Raw genomic sequence first — 25,857 nt, forward strand, 5'->3', positions numbered from 1 at the left:
CACAAACTGATAAGATAGGTAGGTATGAAATCACCCAACATAAAAGGTACAAGATGCCATCACAGAGTTCACAGATGGATGTAATAACACTGAATATCAATGAACTGACCTCGGGCATGAAAAGGCAGAGGCTAACAGACTGGCTCAGAAAACACAACTCATTGATCTGCGGGCTACAGGATGCACATATCAAGCTTGCAGACAAAAACAGGTTGAGAATTAAGGCTGAAGAAAAATGTACCAAGCAAATGTCAATGCAAAAAAAGCAGGGGTAGCAATCTTAATATCTGCCAAACTTAATCTCAAGGTACAAGCCATAACAAGAGACAAAGAGGGTCACTATATAATGCTCACTGGAACAGTAGACCACAAACCAGTGAGCATAGTAAATATAAACACACCCAATGAGAGAGCCGTGAAATTCGTAAATCAAACACTCCAAAAGATGTAAAGCGAAATCACAGGCTCAATGATTATAGTAGGTGACTTAAATACACCATTCTCTGAAAAGGACAGATCACAGGGAAAGAAACTTAACAAAGAGGCTACAGATCTAAGTAGCACAAATGAATGACTTGACCTGATAGATATTTTCAGAGCTTTCCACCCAAATGCAAAAATATCACATTCTTTTCAAGCCCACATGGCACATACTTGAAGATTTACCACATGCTGGGACACAAGTCAAACCTGAGTAAATTCAAGCAAATGGAGATTATGCAGACATCTCTCTCTGACCACTGTGCCATATGGCTGAAAACAGACAAAAGGACAATGAAGAAAACAAGGGTAAACAATTGGAGGATGAATAACTATGCAAAAGGAGTGGGTATTGGCCCACATCAGAGATGAAATCAGGAAATTTCTAGAAACCAATGGGAATGAAAATATGATGTACCAAAATATTTGGGACACAGCAAAGGCATTTACTAGAGGAAGGCTGATAGATATACATGCACACCTGAAAAAGGAAGAGCGGCTTATGGTTGATATGCTGGCACAAAACTTACCAATTAGAGCAGAATCAACAGAACATTCCTACTAATAGCAAAGTAAAAGAAATAATAAAAATCAGAGCTGTGATGCAGGAGAGGGAAAAGAAGAAAACTATGGGAAAAATTAATATAGGTAAAAATTGGTTCTTTGAAAGGATTAACAGAATTGATAGACTGCTGGAAACCTAACCAAAGAAAGGAAGGAACAACTTTTAATAGCAAGGATGAGGGATGAAACCAGAGACATTACAATGGACCCTAATGAAATCAAAAGGATAATTACACAGAAGGCCTGTACTCTAACAAATTCAACAACTTGGAAGATATGAACAAATAATTGGAAAAACATTCCCTCCCTAGACTATCTCAGATGGACATCAAGAGCCTCAACAGACCCAAAGCAATAGAAGAAATAGACAGGGCTATCAAGAGATTGCCAACAACAACAAAAAAATCCCCTAGGCCAGGTAGCTTCACAGGAGAATTCTATTAAGAATTCAGGGAAGAATTGACACCGATCCTACACAAGCTCTTTTAGAACATAGAAAAAGATGGAAAACTCTTTGAAGTTAGTATAATTCTAATACCAAAACCAGCCAAAGATCACACAAGAATTGAGAACTACAGACCAATATCCATAATGAATGTTGATGCAAAAGTCCTTAACACAATATTGGCCAATAGAATACAAAAGCACATAAAAAATTCACCATCATCAAGTGAGATTCATACCAAGGATGCACGGATGGTTCACCATACGAAAGACCATTAGTATCATTCGCCACATTAACATGAAAACTTATAAGAACCACATGATATGTTGATAGATTGGGAAAAAGCATTGGACAACATCCAACACCGTTTCCTGTTTAAGAATCTTAAGAAGATAGGAATGGAAGGAAAATTCCTCAGTATTATACAAGCTATATATAAAAACCAACTGCCAACATGGTAATCAATGGAGAAAAGACTAAAGCAATTCAACTGAAAAAGGGGATCCCTTGTCCCCACTCCTATTTAATATCGTACTGGAGGTCTTAGCTTACAACATAAGACATTAAAAAGATATCAAAGGTATTCAACTGGGGAAGGGGGAAAATTATCATTATTCGCTGATGATATGATTTTATATATTGAAAATCCCCAAAATTCCACAAGTGGAGTGTTGGAAGAGATAGAGAAATATGGCAGTGTGGCAGGATTGAGGATCAACAAACAGAAGTCTATTATTAGACTGCTATACACATCAGACAAGACCACAGAAGAGGCAATTGAAAAGTTAGTATTCTTTAAAATAGTCAAGCATAAATTGAAATATCTTGCAATATACCTGACTAAAAAAACCAAAATTTTGTATGATGAAAATTATAGAACACTAGTACAAGAAACCAAGAGTGACCTCAACAAATGGAAGAAAATCCCATGCTCGTGGATTGGAAGACTCAATATAGTAAACATGTCAGTCTTGCCCAAGGCACTATATAAGTTTAATACTATCCTGACACGAATACCATCATCCTTCTTCAAAGAATTGGAAGAACTGATTACCAACATCATATGGAGAGGGAAGAAGCCCAGAATTAGCAGAGAACCCTTTAAGAAGAAGGACAAAGTGGGAAGGCTTGCTCTACCTGACTTTAGTATGTATTTACAGCCACAGTGGTAAAAGAAAAAAAAAAGTGTGGTACTGGTATAATGACAGATATTCAGACTCAGACCAATGGAAAAGAGCTAAAAACCCAGAAATAAAAACGTCAGTATACAGGCAACTGATTTTTGATAAGAGCCCCCAAAAAATCAAATGGGAGGTGCATGCCCTCTTCAATAAGTGGTGCTGGAAAGCATGGTTATCTACCAGCAGAAAAATGAAGCAAGAACCTTACCTCACTCCCTGCACAAGAATAAACTCCAGTTGGATCACAGACGTTGAGGCAAAACCCCAAACTATAGGGCCATTTTTGAGGGAATTGAGACAAACCTGAGAACTTTGGCACAGGGAATACATAGGCTCTTGGAAATAGTGAAGGATAAAAATACAGAGGGGTCACAAATTGACAAATGGGATATTCTGAAGATAAATCACCTGTGTACATCAAAAGAATTCACCAAGAGAGTAATAAGAGAGCCCACAGACTGGGAAAACATCCTTAGCAATGGCATATTAGACAAAGGCCTTGTAACTAAAATCTACAATACTTTGCAAGTTTACAATAAGAAAAAACTAACTGCCCAGTAAGGAAGAAGTTTCAAAGAGGGAGAAATCTGAATGGGCCAATAAACATATGAGAAAATGTTCCCAACCTTTAGCCATAAGAGAAATGCAAATTAAAACAACAATGAGATACCACCTAACACCCTCAAAGACAGCCCAATTCAAAAAATCAGAAAGTGACAAGTGTTGGAGGGGCTGTGGGGAGATAGGAACTCTCTTATATCTGCTGGTGGACCTGTAGGTATGTACAGCCACTAAAGAAATTGATTTGGCAATTTATAGAACAGATGAAGATTGAGTTACAAAAGAACTCAGTCATCCCTCTACTGGGCATATACCCAGAAGAGGCAAGAAACAAACTGCAGCCAGACACCTGTGCTCCAATGTTCATCGTGGCACAGTTCACAATTGCAAGGAATTGGAAACAATTCAAATTTCCATCAACAGACAAATAGATTAAAAAAATAGTGGTACATACATACAATGGAGTACATGTCCTGAAAAAGCAGCAATGAACACATGAAACACATTGCCGAATGGGAAGAACTGGAGGAAATCATGCTAAGTGAAGTAAGTAAAGCACAAAAGGACAAATACAACATGAGTCCACTAAGGTAAGCTTTAAAAAAAATGGGTCATAGGGGAAAAGCTACTATATGCATATATCCCTGGGGTGAGGTCCAGCAACTATGGCAGGGGCCAAACCCAATCCAGGGATACATACGGCAGCCAACTAAATAAGAGGGGAAAAGAAAGAGGATAAAAAGTAGACATAGGGGCGGGGCGGGCAGCATGCCACTAACCCACCAAGGGAAGGGTATTGTTTATATCTCCACAGGAGAGGGAGAGAGAGATCAGGCTTTAACCCAATGTGCCAAGATGTGAGTATAACATACTGGCATGTACCCGGGAACAAATAGAGATGTCTGTCTGTCCCTAACCCCAACTATGTGGATGCCCCCTCCTCAGAAGAATGCACCTTCAGAGGACAGTACTGGGAAACAGCTTGGGGAGAGAGGTGCATTGAATTAGAGCACCTGGCAGACACAAAAAGGGATGGAGAAGTTGGAGAGGACACCCTGGCCCACCAAGCCCTAAGGACAATGTTCCTGCTCAGAGCAGACAATGCATGGGGAGGACCGTAGGACCAGCCCCACCATGGGACATGGCATCCCTCAGTAAGCCATGGTGCTGCAGGGGCCAGCACCGGAGACACGGTGCAGGAATAGTATATGGTCTGGCCCCATCATGCTGGGGAGAGTCACTGAGGGCATTCAGCAGAGCAGCAGGTGGCAGAGTTATGAAATCCCCAGGGAATAACAAAAATAGACTTTGGAGACAGAGTGTGGCACCCCATTAGACTCGACTGGAAAACACTCATAAAAGCCAACAAACAGACCTTGAAGTATTTATAGGCTTTCCTATTTTTGTCAGTGGCTTTCTTTTTGTTTTTGTTTGGGGTTGTTGTTATTCTGTTTGTTTTGAATTTTGTTGTTATTTTACTTGGCTTTCCCAGATTTTTGCATTTATTAATGTATCTGTGTGTCTATCTAGATAAGATAGGCGGGATAAATAATTCAGAGATGAAAAGAATGTGACCAATGGTTTCAGGGGGATATGGGAGAAGGGGAGGTGGGAGAAAGGAAGGGGGAAGGGGTCACCAACCCAGGGACACGGGAAAAACAAGTGAATTTAAATAAATGGAAGGAAGGTCATAGGATGCCTAGTGAGGCTTAATCAAGGGCAAGGTAGCAGCAAGGAATTATTAAACCCGAACGAAGGCCGAACATGATGGTGGGACAAGAGGAAAGTAAAAGGAAATAGAGGAAAAAACCAGGAGGCAAAGGACATTTATAGAGGCCTAAATACAGGCATGTACATATGTAAACACATATGTAATGAAAGGGGAATAGAACTATGTACTCATATCTATATGTTAAGAATTAAGGTTGCAGATGGACATTGGTCTCGACTAAAGTACTTCCTTAACACAAGAACACCTTGTTCTAACAATCCAGCATTCTGTGATGCTCACCTCCAGGACAATATCACTGAAGACAAAGTGGGTGCATAAGCAAATGTGGTGAAGAAAGCTGATGGTTCCCAGCTATAAAAAATATATAGCATCTGGGACCTTAAAGGCTTGAAGATAAACAAGCAGCCATCTAGCTCAGAAGCAACAAAGCCCACATGGAAAAAGCACACTAGCCTGAGTGATCATGAGGTGTCAATGGGATCAGGTATCAGGTATCTAAGACCCAGGAAAAAAAACATACCCAAGGTGAATGGGTTGGGGGGGGGCGTGGAGTGGAGACCCAATGCCCATCTGTTGATAGTTGGACATCCCCTCACAGGGAGGTCACAGGGAAGAGATGAGCCAGTCAGGGTGCAGTATAGCACTGATGAAACACACAACTTTCCTCTAGTTCTTTGGTGCGTCCTTCACCCCACTATCATGAACTCAATTCTATCTTACAAATTGGATTAGACCAGAGCATGTGCACTGCGACAGATAAGAGCCTGCAACACAGGGAATCCAGGACAGATAAACTCCCCTCAGGGTCAACAAGGAGAGTAGAAATACCAGGAGGGTTAGGGGAGGGTGGCAGGAGAAACGGGCATCGATCACAAGGATCATCCTAGGACCCTATCTCAGGGGGATGAATAATGGAAAAGCGGGTGAGGGGCGATGGAGGACAATGTAAGATATGAAAATAATAATCTATAACTTATCAAGGTTTCATGAGGAAGGGTGGGTAGGGGAGGGAGGGAGGGGGAAATGGGTAGCTGATATCAGGAGCTCAAGTGGGAAGAGAATGCTTTGAGAATGATCAAGGTGGCATATGTGCAAATGTGCTTGACACACTGGATGAGCATACGGATTGTGATAAGAGATGTGAGAACCCCCAATACAAGTATTTTTTAAAAATAATAAAAATTAGAGAAAGGAGCAAACAATACAAAGTAAGGAAAGGGAAAAATATAAACAAAGAAGACTGGGACACTCGCCATGCTTTAGCACCTTCTGCCACAAAGGAGCTCACAAAGTGGTGGGTAGAAGTGAGAGGGTGCCCTAGATGAAGTTCTTACCAGCCTAAGTGTTGTCTAGGGTCAGGCTATCTGATCTAGCATGCCAGCTTAGATGGTGGCTGACCTCAGGGTACTTATTCTGGAAGGAACTCTTTAGAACCCAGGGCCCAGAGGTCAGCTGTGAACAGGGCAGCTGGTTATGGAAAGAGTTGCTGTCCATCGATTGGTGATCAGGGACCTAGAACTTTCTGTTCTGCTCATCTGACTAGGTGGAATTTACTTGCTACCAGACATGAGGACGGTATACCAGAAGTCAATCCACAAGGATGAGGCTCTAACCTCAGGTTGGTCAGGAGCTATGCAGGGGAGTGGGGGTCATTGGACCCTGGTTTGGGTCCTGGATGCCATCTCATTGCTAGCCAACAATGTGCAAATATGCTGTCAGGCTGCGGCCTCAATCAGATGCTGTTTGCAAAAGTATAGGATAGCTCAATTGCACCAGGCCAGCCTACAATTCACCCACCTGCTGGCTATCTCATCACTTTTATCCAACTTCTTGTCAGGATGAAATCCACTCCTTTTCCTCAGATGCTAACATGCCAGAAGTTTAAAGGCTATAATTTTTTTTTCAGAAATAGGTTGCCACATCTTTCTGCTGTGGAGCTGCTGGTGGAATCAAACTACCAACCTTTCAGTTGGCAGCCAGGGTGCTTAACCACTGCACCACGAGAACTGTTACTATTGTTGGGTGTCATGGAGTTTGCTCTGACTCGTGTGTACAACAGAAACAACACTGCCCAGTTGTGTGCAGCCCTCATGATGGTATGTCTGAGCTTATTACTGAAACCACCAGGTCCATCAATCTTGTTGAACATCTTCCATGTTTTCTCTGACCTTCTACATCAGGGGTGCTCCCCCTTCTTCAGCATGCGAGCTACTTATAAAATGATCAAGTCCAAATGGTCTACCAACTACAAAGATGCAAAACATATATTTATTTTTATTTCTTTATTACACTTATTCATAAATGCATTGATAATTCTTTATATGTATAATGTAAATGTATGTACCCTGTACAACCACATGAGTCCCTATTGAAAAGCACAACACAATGAACTATGTAAATTTTTTGCCATGACCTGAGTTTACTCTGATGACTTGCACTGAACGGAATGAGCCGGGATGCCTAGTCTGGACAGTAGCTGCTGAGAGCCAGCCTCAAGGACACTTCCAAGTGATCATCAGTCATGGTGAAACAGTACTTGGACTTAATGATCTTTATGTGGGAAAAGGCTGACTCACATAAATAAGTAGAGCCAAATAATGCAGTCAAGGAGGTAGCAAATTTTCTCATGTTTGGGTACTTTCCCTCTGCGTCTAAGTTCCAGAACTGTTCACGTGCTCTGGACTTCAGCTGAATGTCGGCTTCTAGTGTCAAAATCTCCCAGTCCAACTCCTCCACTCATTTTAATTCCCTTTCTTACGTTTAATAGAAAAAAACAAGGTCTAAAAATTGGCGATAACTTAACTTGTCAGTTTTGCTGCACTTAGCGCAGCTGTTTGTGCAGGTGTTTGACACCTAAGATTGCATCTGATTGGCTGCGCTGTGTATCAGTTAAGTGATGGGATTGATGATAGGCTTACGTCTATTTTTTAATGCCATGCGATCTACCCACACTACATTTGCGATGGACTAAGTAGATCACAATAAACGTATTGAGCACCCCTGATCTACGTTTACCAAGCATGATATTCTTTTAAGGGCGTGGTTTCTGCTAATAACATGTCTGAAGTATGTGATATGAAGTTTTGCCATTTTCACTTCTAGGGAATATTTTGACTGTATGGTTTATAGGAAATATTTTTTTGGTTTGGTTTTATTTTGGCAAACCAAGATGGTTCTAATAATCTTCACCAAGAGCATGATTCAAATGCATAAGTTCTTATTACATTCTCCTCATGCACTGTTCAGCTTTCACATGCATAGAAGGAAATTGAAAATACTGTGGCTTGGATTAGGCTCACCTTAATCCTCAAAGTAAAATCTTTGCTTCCTAACATTTTAATAGATCCTGTGTGACAGACTTGTCAACACAATACAGTGTTTCACTTCTTCAAAGCTGCTTCCATAAGCATTGATGATAGATTCCAGTCAAAGGAAATCCTCCGTAACTTCAATCTTTTCTCCTTTCTCTCATGGTGTTGTCTATTGATCCACCTGGGAGGGTTTTATTTTCTTTAAATTGAGTTGTTATCCATACTGAAGGTTGTATTCCTTGATTTTCATTAGTAAAGGAGTTTTGTGTCATCCTGATATCATAGTTTATTAAGGAGTCTTCCACCAATCCTGATGCCACGTTCTTCATGTAGTCCATCTTCTCAGATCACTTGCTCAGCATACATATTGCATATGTTTGATGAAAGGATACATCCCTGATGTACACCTTTCCTGATTTTTAACCATGTAGTAAGTATCCCCCTGTTCTATTGGGACAGCTACCTCATAATCTATATACTGGTTCCACATTAGCACAATTAAGTGCTCTGGAATTCCCATTCTTCTCAATAGTATCCATATTTTGCGATGATCTATACAGTCAAATGCTTTTACGTAGTCAATAAAACATAAGTAAACATTTTTGGGGTATTTTTGCTTTGTCAGCCAAGATCCATCTAACATTAGCAATGATATGACTTATTCCACTTCCTTGTCTGAATCTCGTTCGATTGTCTTGCGCTTCCTGCCAATGTATCGCTGCAGCTATTTTAAAATTATTTTTAAATTATCTTATAAAATTTTTACATGCATAGGTTATTAATTATATTATTTGACAACTTCTGCATATTGCTGGGCCACTTTTCCCTTGCCTGGGAACAAATATGGATCTGGGGGTAGTCACCTAATCTGGTGTCAATTTAAAGATTAAGAGTGTAGAGGTGGAGTCTAGGCTGTCAATCTGGAGATAGCCAATGAGACTTCTGTGGGCATGGTCTCCTGAGAATTCTGGGAAATCTGGTACTTTCTCCTTGGAGGCAGAAGACACCTCTCTCTGCTACTCCCTGAGAGACTTTGCAGAAGACCAGCCACATGAACCCAACCAGATCTCAGAAGCCAGAGAAGTCACAGAGAGACCCCTGCCACCACTGAGATGCTTATAGCACCACTGCTTTCTACCCACTGGGTTGTGATCATCCTGCATCTGACTTCATTGCATATGTTTCATGAGTCTGAAGAGGATTTTATAGATTGGTATCAGACATATGGGCTAGTATCAGATTTATGGCCTTGGACTGGACTGGGCTGGGATGTTTTCTCAATGTTCAATTCCTCTTGTATATAAATCTCTTTGGGTTTTTGTTTTGTTTTGGGGTTTTTTTTAGGGGGACAGAAAATCTCATCAGACACCACGTAGAGCTCAAGCCAAGGGACGAAGCACTGTGTCCAGAGATGCTCCACCCTGTGATGGTACCAAAGCTGTTCTCAGCTGATTAAGCAAGATTAACTGAAAATGAGGCTTAGTGTTCACAAGGTTGGTCTAATAGGCCTCTGCCCAGCCCAGCCCCCCACCCCACACTGTGCAACCCGCTTCACTGCCAGAAGACTATGGGCTAGGAGGCAAGGCAATGGTTCGGGGCTACGGTTTGCTTTGCCATGGGACACGATGAGAGGCCCATGGGCTGGGCCTGCTATAAATCCAAACCCATGCTCTAAATCTCTTTCTTATACACCTATGCATGTTTTTAAATTTGTTTCTCTAGTTACCCAGACTGACGCAGGTCTCTTCCAGTGAGTTGGCTAGGTAGATATCTTTCAAATTTCTGGCCATAGACTAGTGAGTTCCTCCAGTGTTACATCAGTTTTTAAAAACATTTTAATAAATATTATATCAATGTCTGGAGACTTGGTTGTTGTTGTTTGTGTGTGTGTTTTTTTGGTAATACCTGCAATGTCACTTGGACTTGTTTCTTCAATGTGATTGGTTCTTGATAATACACTGCTTCTTGAAATGACAATATCAACCAGTTATTTTTGGTATAAAAAATCAGAAACCAAATTCACTGCCATCAAGGTGATGCTGACTCATAGCGATTCTATAGGACAGGGCAGAAATGGTCCTGTGAGCTTTCAAGACGATAACTCTTTACGGAAGTAGAATGTCTTATCTTTCTTCTGAGAAGGTTTGGAATTGCTGACCTTGCAGTCTGCAGAGCAGACCAACAGATGCCCACTGAGCTTTTTAGAATAGCTCACTGCCACCAAATCAATTCTGACTCATAATGACCCTTTAGGACAGGGTAGACATTCCCCCTATGTTTTTTTTTAAAATAATTCATTTTATTAGGGGCTCATAACAATCCATTTATCAATTGTATTAAGCACATTTGTACATGTGTTGACATCATCATTTTCAAAATATTTTATTTCTACTTGAGCCCTTGGTATCAGTTCCTCTTTTTCCCTCCCTCCCCCACCCTCCCACCCTTGTGAACACTTAATAAATTAGAAACTATTATTGTATTTATATCTTACACTGTCTGCTGACTCCCTTCATCCACGTTTCTGTTGTCCTTCTCCCTTGGGGCGGGTGGGGTTATACATCAATCGCTGTGATCCATTCCCCCTTTCTCCCCATTAACTCCCCATGTCCCCCCCACCAACCCTCATAGTATCGCTACTCCCATTATTGTTCCTGAGGGGGTTATCTGTCCTGCATTCCATGTGTCAAGAGTTTTTACTGTACCAATGTACATGCTCCAGTCTAGCCAGATTGGTAAGGTAAAACTTGGGTTATGATAGTGGGGGGAGGAAGCATTAAAAAACTAGAGGAATGTTGTGTGTTTCCTCAGTGCTATACTGTAACCTGGATGGCTCATCCCTTCCTAGTGACCCTTTTGTGAAGGGATGTCCCATTATCTAAATATGGGCTTTGGGTCCCCATTCCACTCTGCCTCGTTTGCATTGATATGACTGTTTTGTGTCTTCTGATGCCTGACACCGCATGATCACATAGGCTGGTGTGCTTCTTTCATGTGGGCTTTGTTGATTCCCTGCTAAATAACCATTTATTTAACTTCAAGCCTTAAGTCCTCAGATGCTATATCTTCTAATAGCTGGACACCATCAACTTTCTTCACCACATTTCCTTATGCACCCATTTTGTCTTCAGTGATCCTGTTGGGAAGGTGGCCATCACAGAATGCCAAGTTATTAGAACAAATGGTTCTTGCATTGAGGGAGCACTTGAATAGAGGCCCAATGTCTGTCTGCTACCTTGATATCTAACATATAAATATATGCACTTAGAACTATATCCCTATAATTAAATATTTATATATATACATGCCTATATTTATACCTCTATAAATGTCTTTTGCATGCTATTATTTCCTTTTATTTTCCCCCTGTCCTACTATCATGTTTGACCTTTCTTTTGGCTCTCAGTAATTCCTCTCAGCTGCATTGCACTTAAGCAACACCCTCCCCACCCACCAGGCATTCTGCACCCTCCTTGCCATCAATTTTAGATATCTCTTGTTGTTCCCTTGTCCCTGAGTTTGTTGGCTCTCCCCTCCCTTCCCTCCATCTCTACACAGTCCCCTCAGAACCACTGGCGTTGTTTTACCTCCTGATTGTTTATCTTGCCTATCTTATATAGATAGACATGAAAAATAAATGAAGAAAAAGAAAAAAAGGGTTGAGGGCCTTATATAGTTCCATTTATCTGTGATGACCCTTATTTATGTTTTCTGATAGAGTCTGATGAGGTGTCAAGCCCTGCCTTCTGAATCTGAAGTCTATTTTGGGGATTCCTCAGAGACTTCATTGCTTTGCTCCCCTTGCTGCTCTGTTGTACTCCCTTCATGTTTCACCCCAGTGTGTGCAGGGCAGACTGGGCACAATTTCCACACTGTTTCTCCAGTGCTGTCCCTGCAGTGCTGTGGGTCAGTGAGGGGATGCCTTGTCTCATGATGGGACCTGGCCCTAAAGTCCTCTCTGTGCCTTGGCTGCTCAAAGCAGGATGTTGTCCCTGAGGCTTGGTAGACCAGGATGTGGTTCTCTCTCTCTCTCTTTGTCTCCCTTTCTCTCACTCTTCCCCCCACCCCCCTCTCTCTCTCACGCACTCTCTCTTCTCTCTCCCTCTTAGTTTTCTCCCGTGTGGTTTGGGCATACCCACCACTCTCCCAGGGCTATATTTTCAGTGCTGTCATCTATAGTACAATCTTCTGGAGAGGAAGGTCAACACAGCTTGGATTGGGGACAGTCCTTCAGACCTCTCAGTTATTCATGCCAGTATGTTGCCCTCATGGCTTGGTGCACCAGGTTGAGGTCTGGTCCCTCTCTCCCTTTCCTGCGGAAAAATAAACAATATCCTCCCTCTGGGTGGGTTAATACCCTATTCCTCCACATCCATGTTCTTTTTTTTTTTTTCTCCCTCCTTTTTAGTTGACTGCCATATGCATCCCTGGGTTGGGTCTGACCCCTGCCCCAGGAATTTATGCATTTTGAGACTGTGACCTTTACAGCAAAATCTCTGTCTTCCTTCCATTTTCTTTTGATGCTGCCTGCATCATTCAATATTTTGTCCATGGTATCCTTCAATATTTCAACTTGAGTCTTGATTTTTTTTCCATTTGGCTTTTTTAAGCTTGAGATAGGCTGAGTGTGTTTTTCTCTTTGGGTTGTATAAACATGGGTCTTGGCACATTTTATTATAATACTCTGTCTTCTTTAGTTGCCCTTTGGAATTTTCTGCTCAGTTCTTTTACTTCATGTTGTCCAGTTGTTTTAGCTACTATAAGTTCAAGAGCAAGTTTCACTGTGTCTTCTGATATCCACTTTGATCTTTTCTTTCTTTCATGTCTTTTAAATAACCTTTCACTTTTTTCATGTATGATATCCATGATGTTTTCCTGTAACTCATCTGGTCTTCGGTCATCAGTGTTCAATGTGTCAAATCTGTTCTCCAAATTCAGATGGACTATACTTCAGGTCATATTTTAGCTCTTGCTTTCATTTTTTTAAATCTTCATCAGAAACTCTGCTACCATCTAGGTGGAAAGGAATCCAATTCTAGAAACTAGACCTGGATGTGTCTACTTCCTACTGCCATTTCTCTGATCATCTTGGGATAGATTCCCTCAGAAATACATCTGAAGAAGAAAATTTGAGTTTCATTGTGTGACTAGGGAGGCGATCCCAGGAAGCCTGCTCAAGGATTGAGGAAGTGAGGTAGGGAAAGGCAGGTGGTGGGGGTGGGGGTGTCAATTACAGGTGGTTTTAATGAACAGGTTACTTACTGTGGCCAATACAGACCCAATCCCAATGAGAATCCCTGGGAATCAGCGATATGTACTGCAGCACTGTTCTTCCCCAGGAAGCAGGCATCTAGGACGTTTCTCTCACTCCTCTCCATCATTAAAGGACGATGTTCCTGTGGTATGATCTTTATACAACATCTGTTCCCTATAGGCCACTGAGAGGAAGCCCTCAGACTAGGGGTTAGCAAACTTTTACTAATGGGCCAAATTTAGCCAAGTCCCTGTCTTGGTCATACATGTTTAACTAGAATTAATAGTCAGAAATACTCATTTCTGTATAGTTGATGGCTATTTTTTGCACTTTAAGAGCAGAAAATTTTCAACAGAGACTATGCACAAAACCTAAACTATTTACCTTCTGGGCCCTGAAAAGAAAGAGTGCTAATCTTTTCCTTCAAGAGTTACAGCTGTTTACAGTAGGATGTCCTGGCATATACCAGAGTGTAGATGCTGAGTAGATGTAGATGTAGATCCAAAGTGGCGAAAGGATTAACAATACTAGTATAAATGTATGTAATTATTCTCTAGTAGTGGTTAAATTATTTCTCAGTTTTCACTTGTGCAGAAAATACTGCAAAACAAATTTATGCTTATTTCTTTGAACAATCTTGTGTATTTCTATAAACATGACTTTGCAAAAGTGGTAGGTTAGATTCTAGCGATATGAGTCATTGTAGATTTGGTGTTGTTGTTCGGTGCCAACGAGCCAGTTCTGACTCAGAACAACAAAAGGAACCAACCGACTGATTCTGTGTCATACTCACAATTGTTCTTATGTGCGTGGTCATTGTTGTAGACCCTGTGTCATTCCATCTTGTCTCTTTGTCAGTGCTCCTCTACTTTACCAAAAAGCATTGTCTTCTTTAGGCACCCTTTGAAATATTCTGCTCAGTTCTTTTCTTTCATCATTTTGTCCAGTTGCATGTCCTTCTCTACAGTCTGGCAACATCTCCCAAGTCTGGTCACCTCGCTTCTCCAGAGAATTTTAGCTGTGCTTTTCCCAAGACACCTTCATTCATTCTTTTGGACGTCCATGGTACTTTCAATATTCTGCTCCAGCACGATCATGTCAAATGGGTCGATTCTTCTTTGGTCTTCCTTGTTCAATATCCAACTTCCACACGACTATGAAGTAATTGAAATGAAGATAGCTTGGGTCCTTAAAGTAACATCCTTGCCTTTCAACATTTTAGATTTCAAAGATATCACCAAATTAACTTTTAAAAAAGCTAATCCTCACCCACTCCCTGTGTTTGAGGATCCCGTGTCATCACCAAGGCTTAAGAGAGAGACCTGCGTGGAAGATCCATTTGAAAGCTGTCAGTATACAAATTATCATTAAAATAGCAGGAACTGCTTAAAAATATCATCCTTGCCCAACAAAATAAGTTGATTGAATTTTATTGAATATAAAAACAAAAACAAACCCACTACTGTCGATTTCATTCTGACTCATCACAATTCTACAGGCTGTGATCTTTACAGAGCTAGACTGCCACATTTTTTCTACCCAGAGTGCATGGTGGGTTTGAACCACCGAACTTTTGGTAACCAGTCAAATGTTACAGCATTTCACCAGGTCTCTCTTGAATAAAGAGTTTGCAAATCATGATAACATTTCAACCTATTCTAGCTGCCACTGAGTCGATGTCAGCTCATGGTAACTTTATATGACGGACTAGAACTGCTCCTAGAAGTTTCTGAGACTGTAGCTATTTTGTTTTAATTTCCTCAATTTGGGGGGAGCTCTTACAGATGTCATAATATTCCATAATTCCAATAGCTCCGGCATAATTGTGCCCCCTACAATCAGTTTCAAAACATTTTCTTTTTTCTTGAAATCTTGGATGTTAGTTCCCATTTCTTCCCTCCCCCTTATTGTTATAGATAACTATTAATATTCTATTATATATATATAGTTTTCACCGCCAATTCTGTTCATCACTTTCCTCGAGTGGACTTATCCAGTCATCATAACTCTCATCCACTCCCCCCCCCCTAATTCCTTTACTCTGTAACTCTATAGGAGTAGAAAACCCTGTCTTTCTCCCTCAGAGCAGCTGGTGGTTTTGAACTGCTGACCCTTCAGATCACAGCCCACGGGCAACCCCTGTGCCACCAGGGCTCCAATATTTCAACTAGGAAGTCAAAAATGTTTCCAATCATTAAAGAACTTTCAAATATTCCTATACCCCATCTTATGGACATTGCCAGGGAAAGAAGTCAGGATAGCATTCCCATCATGACAATATACCCTAAAGCATAGCTTTCAGTTAAAACCTGGAGTTTCTGATTCCAGAAATTGACTGAACTCTTCAAAAGAACTTTCAAACATAACTGAAGTCACATAAGTAGCAGAAGACAAAGCAAATGACTAGGATCTCCTAAATAAAATAAGGCACAAGCATCAAAAGCTTTCACCAAAAGAATAAAATTGGGGAAACATTTTTTGCCATGACATATCTGACAAGTGACTTTTCTCTAAAATTTAGAGACAACTTCAACACCTCAACTAGAAAAAGACAAGTAATTCAATTAAAATATAGACAGAAGGCTTCAGGGTACAAGGGATTCAGGTGGCCAACAAACATGAAGAAATGCTCACAACCATTAGCCATTAGCAAATCAAAAAACAATAACAAGTACGATGTGTTATAGTTGAAGATTATATCAACTAGATACTTCTGGATAAGGAGAGGAGCGCATCCCAGCCCATCAATCGGGTCCCCGCCTGATGGCACCTCTTTGGGGGTGGATGGCCTTTTATGGAAGAGAAGAGACCAAACAGTGCTGAATTCTCCTGGGTCTTTGCCTTTTACTGGTGCTAGTTCTTGTGCCAGCTTCTTTGACCTCCTGTTGTGTCGACAGCTGATCCCAGGAGCCAGCAGAGGACTACTAACAGTGGATTCATCCTGCCAACTTTGTATTCATATAACCTCTGAATTCACCAGCCTGTGCCCCTCACTGTCTCTGCTTCATTAGCCTGCTGCTTGTTCATCAACTTCTACATGTCAGCAGAGGCCTGGTTTGAACCAGATTAGACTTACCTATTTCTACAACTGTGCGAGCCATTTCTGGATACACATGTCTTTCTGTGTACGGCACATGAAAGTGTCACTGGTTTTGTATTTCTGGAGAACCCAGCCTAACACAATGAGACATCAGTGCACTCCAGCATTAACAGCAAGGTTCAAAACAACAGAAAATCACAAATTCTGGCAAAGGTATGAACAAACTAGAATCCTCATATGCTTCTGGTAGGACTGTAAACTGGTCCACTGACTGGAAAACTATATGATCATTCCTTAAAAAGTTGAAAATTGAAATCTCATAGGACCCAGCAACCCCTTTATTTAATATGTACCCTAGAGAACGATAGGCCACAACACGAATAAATGTGTACATGCACACTCATGTTCATTGCAGTACTATTTATAATAACAATAATTTAGAAAGGAAACCTAAAAGTCCATCAGTGGAAGAAGGAATAAGCAAATGCTGGGACATGCACACAGTGGAATACTATACAACATTAAAGAATAACGATGCTCCCATGAAAAGCCTTATAAGCTGGGTGAACCTGGACGGAGGACATGATGTTGAGTGAAATTAATCACAAAAGGACAAATATTGCAGGAGAACGTTGTTGCAAAAAGTCATGTAAAGGTTTTCACACTGAAAGAAACATTCTTTGAAGATTACCAGGGGTTCAGAAGGGGAATGTGGATAAACCATTGGCTTGAGTGGCGTGGGAAGGCTTAGATAATAAGAGGGAAGTGAGTTAAAGAGGGTGGAGGCAGGGAGCACTTACTTGGAGGAGTGCAAGAGTTAAAGATAACCAAGGTCAATACTGTTATATACACAGCCTTGCAATATCAGTCATCTAGAAGTCAATGCATGGATAGGCACACAGGCTGAATGGTTATGAGAAGGAGAGTGAGAGTATGCACATAAAGAAAGAAAAGGCCCCGTTCATATCTGAGTCACAGCACCAAAAAAGAAAGAGAAAAAAAAAGGTCCCAAAAGACTAGCATGTTGAAGGTACCCAATGAACATTCAGAAGGTGGAGGAAACAAGCATCCTGGATTGAGGGGGAAAGAGCCTAACGTCTAAGACAAATGGTCTTCACTACTTTCCTGCACTGCTACTGTTTGAGTTACAGGGCATTTCAGAAAGCCAGTTTCTTCAAGGCTTGAGGTTCATAAGGGTGCTCTTCATAAGGGACCGGAAAAGGGTACCCCAACCACTATGGACCCCAAATGTCTAGATTCCAGACGAATAAAGCCTGTGTTATAGAGTATTTGAAACTATCGCAGAGCAGATTGGGAGGAAACAAGGCACGTTGGGCATTGAAGACATGGCTGCAGGAGAAAAGTTCACACAAAGGGCACTACTCTGGATCTGAGATCAAGAGAGCTCCAGGTTGGAGAAAACAAAGGAGGAATGTGTTTCACGAAGGAAAATGTGGCAATGCACTGACAAGAAGGCGGGATGATGCCATTAGTCCCAAGGGAAGCAAAGGCAGTCTGGGTAGGAAGAGAGTCCTTGGATTGGTGAGAAGAGCCATGGAGGATTCCTAAGGAAGTCAGAAAGATGGTAGTTACCACTGGTCTTCCAGCCTGCAAGACTGTCGTGGCATGCGTGGTGCTGTGAGGCTGGAAGCTCTACCTGGTCACCCATGATGGAGAGGTTCGAGACTTGCAAGAATGGCCTATAGATCTATTTCCAAAATCAGTCAATGGAAAATAGAGTGCTGGAAGAAGCATTCCCTAGATGGGAAGGTACTCAAATTGCACGGTAGCCATGGCAATGGACTCACTAGAACCCACCGATGATCATGAAGATGGTGCAGGACCATACAACAGTTTGTTTGGTTGTATAGGGACTCCCCGGTAGTTGGAGCCAACTCAAAGGCAACTAATAACAACTGAGGGTCAGCGTTTATAGCTTTCTCAAAATTTGCCAATTTAGTGGAGGAGAGCGTGAAGAATCACAGCTGGAGAAGGATGTAGAGTACCCCAAGCCCACTGCCATTAAGGTGATCCTAACCCCAGCTACCCTCTGGACAAAGTAGAACCACTCCAAAAGGCTGCCAAGACTAGACCTGTACAGGAGCAGACAGCTTCAGCGTCCTCTCAAACAACGGCTGGTGGGTTTGAACAAGCAGCCTGACACTGAACCCACTAAGGCACCATGTGCCCTGGTGGAGAGCAGGCCCTCCTAAACTGTTCCCTCGTATGACCCCTTTTCATCTAAGAGATTCGCAACACAGACAAGTTCTGCGAGAAACACCTTGGATTCATTTTGAAGTTATTTTGGATCATGGGGCATTCAGAAATTTGTTACTGTTAGTTTTTTACACTCCTTCATCTACAATCACCATCCACCGTTTAAGAAGCTTTGCTCTAGAGTACAGGAAGCTTGTGGGAGGGAAGAGGGTGACAGAGAGGAGATTTTAAAATGCAGTGTAACCTATTTCGTTCTGTACAAACAAAACGAGTGCCCATCTCACCAAGGCCACCCTCTGCTGCTGTTGACAACACCAGGAAACGCAGCTTTTCTCCCTGAGTTCTCCCCACTAGGCATTCCAATAGACCCCTAGAGATTTTTCCCATTCGTGCATTTGTTCAAGCTTCCCTTGTGCTCGGTGCAGTCACACATACCAGGAAGTCTGAAGCATGGCCTCATTTGCCAAAGTTGTCACTCGTTCTTGTCTGTCCTGCCATGAAACTAGCTGGCCATGGTCCCACCCAGTAGCAAGTGACAGTTCTCTTCCCCTCTGGGCTGGCCTGGGGACCAGAACTGCTCCAGGCCAAAGATAGGTTTCCGATGTGGATCAGTACGTGATTTTTCCACCCCTGTAATCCACCAACAAATATGGAGTGTGTACTGTGTGGCCGAGTTCTGATGGTAGAGTAGGTTATGTATGGGACTAATAATCACAGGGCCAGAGGTTCAAGCAGGAGAAGGGTGAAGTTTTCTGTTCCTGTAGAGATTTACAGCCTTGAAAACCCACACAGGCCATTTCACACAATTCTATAGGGTCACAATGCGTTGGAATTCAATCGGTGCTGAGTGAGTGAGTGAGTGAGTGACCCCGTGGGATAAGCATAGGGCTGCTAACCACAATATTGCCAGTTCAAACCCACTGACTGCTGCTCAGGAGATAGTGAAGCTACCAGCTCCCATAAAGGTTTACAGTCTCAGAAACCCTGTATAGGGCCCTAGGAGTTGGAATGGACACAATGGCAGTGGGTTAATTGTGTGCATGAGGAGTTCCTATATCATACAAATGACTGAAAGGTTAGGGGTTCAAGTGTCCCAGCGGTGCCTCAGAGGAAAGGCCTGACTATCTACTTCCATAAGATCACGGGCACTGTAAACCCTCTGGAGCACAAGCCCACTCTGATACACTCGGTGTGCCCCCCAAGGGCTGGAACAAATTCCACAGCCCTGGTTACAGAAACTGCTCTAGGAGGTGGTGCTTGATTTTCATATTCCACACTTCACCGCCCATCTCACACTTGGCCTCTTTGTCTCCAACCATTGTCTTTCCGCTCTGTAGTTGGTTGAATACAGTTCTGAAACAGGCAAGCCTTGGGGGCCACCCCTATGAGCAAGCACTACCCCTCTGTTCACCCTACAAGCCTTCGCTGGCAGTCCCAAGGAAACCCTCACCCACAGCACTCTCCTGGTGCCACGCTGGCGCAAAGCCAGGCCTTGATTCATCTGAGCTTCACTATAATTTGCTAAAGGCTATGATTTTGTAGGAGTTGTGACTATGAGGCAGCCATTGTTGACTGGCTTCGTGTCTCAGCTTTCCTAATCATGCCAGCCTTGGACTGCAGGAACTGGAAGAAACCCTACTTACTAGCATTCAGTGGGCCTCTGAGTGTTATTTCAAATGCAGAATAATTAGCAACATGCCCAAGAAGCAACAAAGCCTTGAATGATATGTAGTGACAATTATTCTGCCAAACCATTGCTTACTATTATAGGGGCTTATTAGCACCAAATTGTTTCCATAGGAAGTGGCATCAGCAATAAAAATAGTGGCTGAAGCTTGCAGTGCATTCCCAGAGTCAGCAGAAAGGGGCTGGGTGTGGGCACGTCTCTTTAACATCCTCCAGAAACTCAGGGGGACCCGCTGGGATGGGCTGGCAGTGACTCAGATGGCTCTGGGTAGCAGGAGAACTCTCCTTTCTGAAGCACTAGCTCCTTCAGCTTGGTTTTTAGTTAAACATGGAGAAGTCGGGGTGGGGAGGAGATGCCTCCATATATCCTGGCTCAGTTCCCATTTGGGGAATGTCATAGGAGTCCCTGGGTGATGCAAGTGATAATTTGCTTGCTGCTAATCCAAAGGTTAGAGGTTCAAGTCTGCCCTAACATGCCTAGGAAGAATGGTCTGATGCCTCCCTTTGGAAAAACCCAAATCAGAAAACCAAAGTGGATTCCAACTCATAGCAACCCTATAGACAGAGTAGAGCTCCCTCTGTGGGTTTCTGAGACTGTAACTCTTTATGAAAGTACAAAGCCTCAACTTTCCCCAGCAGAGTGGCTGATGGCTTCAAACTGCTGACTTTGTGGTTAGCAGCCCAACATGTAACCAAATTAGCCACTGAAAATTTTATGGAGCACAGTTCTCCGACACACGTAGAGCTGGAATTGACTGGACAGCAACTTCCTCTCTTTCTCTTTTTTCCCTCCCTCCCGCTTCCTTTTCCTCCTTCTCTTCCTCCTCCTCATCCTCCTTCTCCTTCTTCTCTTTCTTCTTAATAAGAAACTAAGGAATATACTCTCATTCCCTGTTTGCTGGCTTTTCACATGTATCCATCTGAAAGCTAGAGCTTGGGAGCTTGAGGGGACTTCAGAGCAAAACATTTTCCAGACCCAGTGAAGGAAAACACTCATGTTCAGTTCAGAGCTGCTTAACTTAAGGTCACATGATATAACTCAAAGGAGAACCTGGTAGGCCGTTGCTGTTACTGTTTGCCTTCAAGTCTATTCTGAGTCATGGCAAGCCTAGAGGGTAGAACATAATTGCCCCCATTGAGTGTCCTAAGCTGTAATCTTTTTTTTTTAACAATTTATTAGGGGCTCATACAACTCTTATCACAGTCCATACATATACATACATCGATTGTATAAAGCACATCCATACATTCCCTACCCCAATCATTCTCAAAGCATTTGCTCTCCACTTAAGCCCTTTGCATCAGGTCCTCTCTTTTTTTCCCCTCCCTCCCCTCTTCCCCCTCCCTCATGTGCCCTTGGTAATTTATACATCGTTATTTTGTCATATCTTGCCCTATCCAGAGTCTCCCCTCCCCCCCTTCTCTGATGTCCCTCTCCCAGGGAAGAGGTCACATGTGGATCCTTGTAATCAAAGCTGTAATCTTTATAAGAACAAATTGCCACATTTTTCTCCCATGGAGCAGCTGGTGGGCTTGCACCGCTGATGTCGACTTTTAGTTTAACAGCTAAGAATTTAGTCATTGTGCCACCAGGGCGCCGATGGGTAGGACTGTCCTTTTACTGTATTATTTGTGCAGCCATATCACAGGTTGTATTCCCTTTTAGTGCCCCAAGCCAAACAAACAGACCCCTCTCCATGGAGTCATTCCAACTCTTCAAAACCATACAGGACAGAGTAGAACTGCCCCTTTGGAATGCTGAGGCTGGACATCAGTTCAGGCAGAGACAAACCTCCTCTTTGCTGCTGGGTCCAACCTGCTCACTTTTGCGGCCCAAAGCATGACCCACTGCAGCACGCTGTTAGTACTCAACTCACTGCTATCGAGTCCATTCTGACTCGCAGCGACCCTATAGGACAGGGTAGAACTGACTCTTTGGGTTTCTGAGACTGTGACTCCATGGAAGTAGAAAATCACCTCTTTCTCTCACATACTAGCTGGCCTTTTTGAACTGCTGACATTGATGTTAACAGCCTCCTGTGCAGTCAAGTGAAGATAGTTAGGTTGGCAAATCGGCTGTGAAAAGCTGGCAGAGCCTCAAGGGGATTCCACCCATAGTGACCCGGTGTGTTACACAGCACTGCTCCATGGGGTTTTTTTGGCTATAAGCTGTAGAAGCAAATTCGCAGGTCTTAACTGGTGTCGCTCAGGGGGTCGGAGTGAAGGTGGGGTGATCCACCAATCTTTAGATCAATGCAAACTCTTACTTCACCCAGAGATCTTATCTTAAGGCTGTACATGTTTTGAATTCTTTGTGATAGAATTTCAATGGTGAATGATACGCAGAATCAATAACTTTCAGTGAAACACACTGCTCAGTGGACTTGTCTCAGTGTCACCAATTTCTGTCTCCACCTCCCCCAACTCCAAAATCAAACTTACAGCTGAGTCAAAGCGAGCCTGAAGGACAGGGTAAAGCTGCCCCTGTGTGTTTCTGAGGCTGTAACTCTTTATAGGAACAGAATATCTCCTCTTTTTCCTTCAGAGCCAATGGGGTTTGCAAACAGCCCAAGGGGTAACCCATAATGCAATGGTATCCCTTGAATTGGGGTTGTTAGGCAAACCTCCATTTTCAGGTCCAATGAAAGACTGCTCTTGTCCCAGGCTATGGAGGCTACTCTGGAATGTGGGCCTCTCCCTCTGCTCTCTGACTTATAAGATTCCCCTTAGCAGCAATGAAAGAAACAGCAGTAATAAACACATGTAAGATTCACACTAATAAAGATTTAGTTGAAAGATGAAATGGGCCTTGGTATCAATCTTCACATTTCAGTTTTAAGAAGTCGATATAAGTATATATATGTATATATATATATATATATATATATATATATATATATATATATATATATATATATATATATATATAGCTGGTATATTGGGAAGTTTGGGTGATTAGTACTATATGAGCCAGTATTTCTAAATCGAGTACAGTATAGAGAGACCAAATGAAAACTTTGCTAAATCTAAAGAAGTAAGGGACATAAAACAATGAAGCTAGTAGGCTGCTCAAACCTGCCTGGATCAAATTATAGCTGGCCTAAATAGGTCCCTCCTTATTTTTTTAAATCATTTTTGGGGGGGCTTGTACAATTCTTATTCTTATCACAATCCATACATCCATCCATTGTGTCAAGAACATATGTACATTTGTTCTCATCATCTCAAATCATTTGCCTTCTACTTGAGCCCTTAATATCTGCTGGTCATTTTCCCCCTCCCTGCCCACTCCCCGCTACCTCATGAACCTTTCATCATTCATAAATTATTATTTTGTCCTATGTTATACTGTCCGACATCTCCCCCTGCCTTCTTCTCTGTTGTCCATCCCCCAGGGAGGAGGCTATACTTAGATTCTTGTAATCAGTTCCCCCTTTCTACCCCACATTCCCTACACCCTCCAGGCATCGCCACTCTCACCACTGGTCCTGAAGGAGTCATTTGTACTGGATTCCCTGTGTTTCCAGTTTCTATCTGTACCTATGTACATCCTGTGGTCTAGCCAGATTTGTAAGGTAGAATTGGGATCATGATGGTGGGAGTGAGGAAGCATTTAAGAACTAAAGAAAAGTTATATGTTTCATCGTTGTTATCCTGCAACCTGACTGTCTCTTCTCCTCCCCACAACCCTTCAGTAGGGGGTGTCCGGTTGGCTACCAATGGGCTTTGTGTCTCCACTCTGCACTCACCACAATTACAATGATATGATTTTTTGTTCCTTGATGCTTAATACCTGATCCCTTCAACAGCTCATGGTCACACAGGCTGGTGTGTTTCTTCCATGTGGGCTTTGTTGTTTCTGAACTAGATAGTAACTTGTTTATCTTTGAGCCTTTAAGACCCCCGACTCTATATCTTTTGATAGCCAGGCACCATTAGCTTTCTTCACCACATTTGCTTATGCACACATTTGTCTTCAGTGATCATATCAAGAAGGTGGGCACCCACTGATATGATTTTTAGTTCTTTGATGTCTGATAACTGGTCCCTTCTATATCTCATGGTCACACAGGTTGGTGTACTTCTTCCATATGGGCTTTGATGTTTCTCAGCTAGATGGCTGTTTGTTTATCTTCAAGCCTTTAAGACCCAAGACGCTATATCTTTTGATAGCCAGACACCGTCAGCTTTCTTCACCACATTTGCTTATGCACACATTTTTCTTCAGCAATCGTGTCTGGTAGGTGTGCATCCTGGAATGCCAATTTAATAGAACAACGTGTTGTTGCATTGAGTAAGTACTTGAGTGGAGGCCCAATGTCCATCTGCTGCCTTAATACTAAACCTATAAATATATGCAAATAGATCTGTTTCCCACACTTTTATATAAATATATTTACATATGTACATTCCAGTCTTTAGATCTCTATACATACCCTTTATCACCTAGTTCTTTCCTCTAATTCCTTTTACTTTCCTCTTGTCCCACTACCATGCTCAGCCTTCATTTGGGTTTCAGTAATTTCTCTTGGTTACCTTGCCCTTATTGAATCCCTAGCAGGCCTCTCACACCGTCCTTGCTACTGCTTTTGGATCACTTATTGCTCCCCTGTCCCTGGGTTGGTCAGCACCAACTCCTTATCCCCTCCTTCCCCTCCCCCACATCCCCCTGGAACCATTGGTCCCATTGTTTTCTCCTCCAGACTATTCATCCAGTCTATCTTATCTAGATAGATCTGTAGAGATAATAATATGCACCAAAAATCAAACCATAGCAAGATAGGCTATGAGTGAGAGCACAGCGATGACAACAAAAAAGGAAACCAATTACCCATAGAAGAATAAATTAATTAAAAGATAAAAATTTTTAAAAGAAAGAAAAACTTGTAAATAGATCAAAGTCTGGTTTTTGATGTCTAGGCATGTCCTTTAGTCAGGTGCAATGAGGTACCATGCTTTGGCCCCAGAGTCTGGCCTTTGTACTCCCTCGGGGGCTCCCTGCTCTGCTCCCACGGTTGCTCTGCTGCACACTTTTAGTGGTTTGCCTTAGTGTCACAGCGTCAGTCTGGACCAGTCCCGACCCTGTGTCTCCAGTGTTGTCCCCCTTAGGGCCCTGGGCCATAAAGGGATGGTGTGTCTCATAGTGGGATCAGCCATATTGTCCACTCTGTCCATTGGCTGTTCAGAGTGGGGATACCGTCCTCCAGGCCTGATGGACTAGGATGTGCTCCACTCTCTCTTCCTCCTCTTCATTTGCTCTGATCAAACATGCCCCTCTCCCCTGGCTGCAGCTTCAGTGCCATCCTCTCAAGTAAATTCTTCTGGGGTGCTGGGCAGTTGTCCATGTAGCTGGTATGGGGGCTGAGCCCTCAGGGCCCTCCACTGG

The 25,857-nt window shown here is 42.5% G+C and overlaps 1 non-coding gene across 1 annotated transcript; it reads right to left on the reverse strand.

Moving 5' to 3' along the window:
- Positions 1 to 9,809: 9,809 nt before the first annotated feature.
- On the reverse strand, positions 9,810 to 9,944 carry LOC142460555 (small nucleolar RNA SNORA42/SNORA80 family). The gene has a single exon (XR_012786738.1). It is a non-coding gene; the product is annotated as a small nucleolar RNA SNORA42/SNORA80 family (small nucleolar RNA).
- Positions 9,945 to 25,857: the final 15,913 nt, after the last annotated feature.

The sequence above is a fragment of the Tenrec ecaudatus genome, chromosome 10 (assembly GCF_050624435.1).
Source record: "Tenrec ecaudatus isolate mTenEca1 chromosome 10, mTenEca1.hap1, whole genome shotgun sequence".
Lineage (NCBI taxonomy): Eukaryota > Metazoa > Chordata > Mammalia > Afrosoricida > Tenrecidae > Tenrec > Tenrec ecaudatus.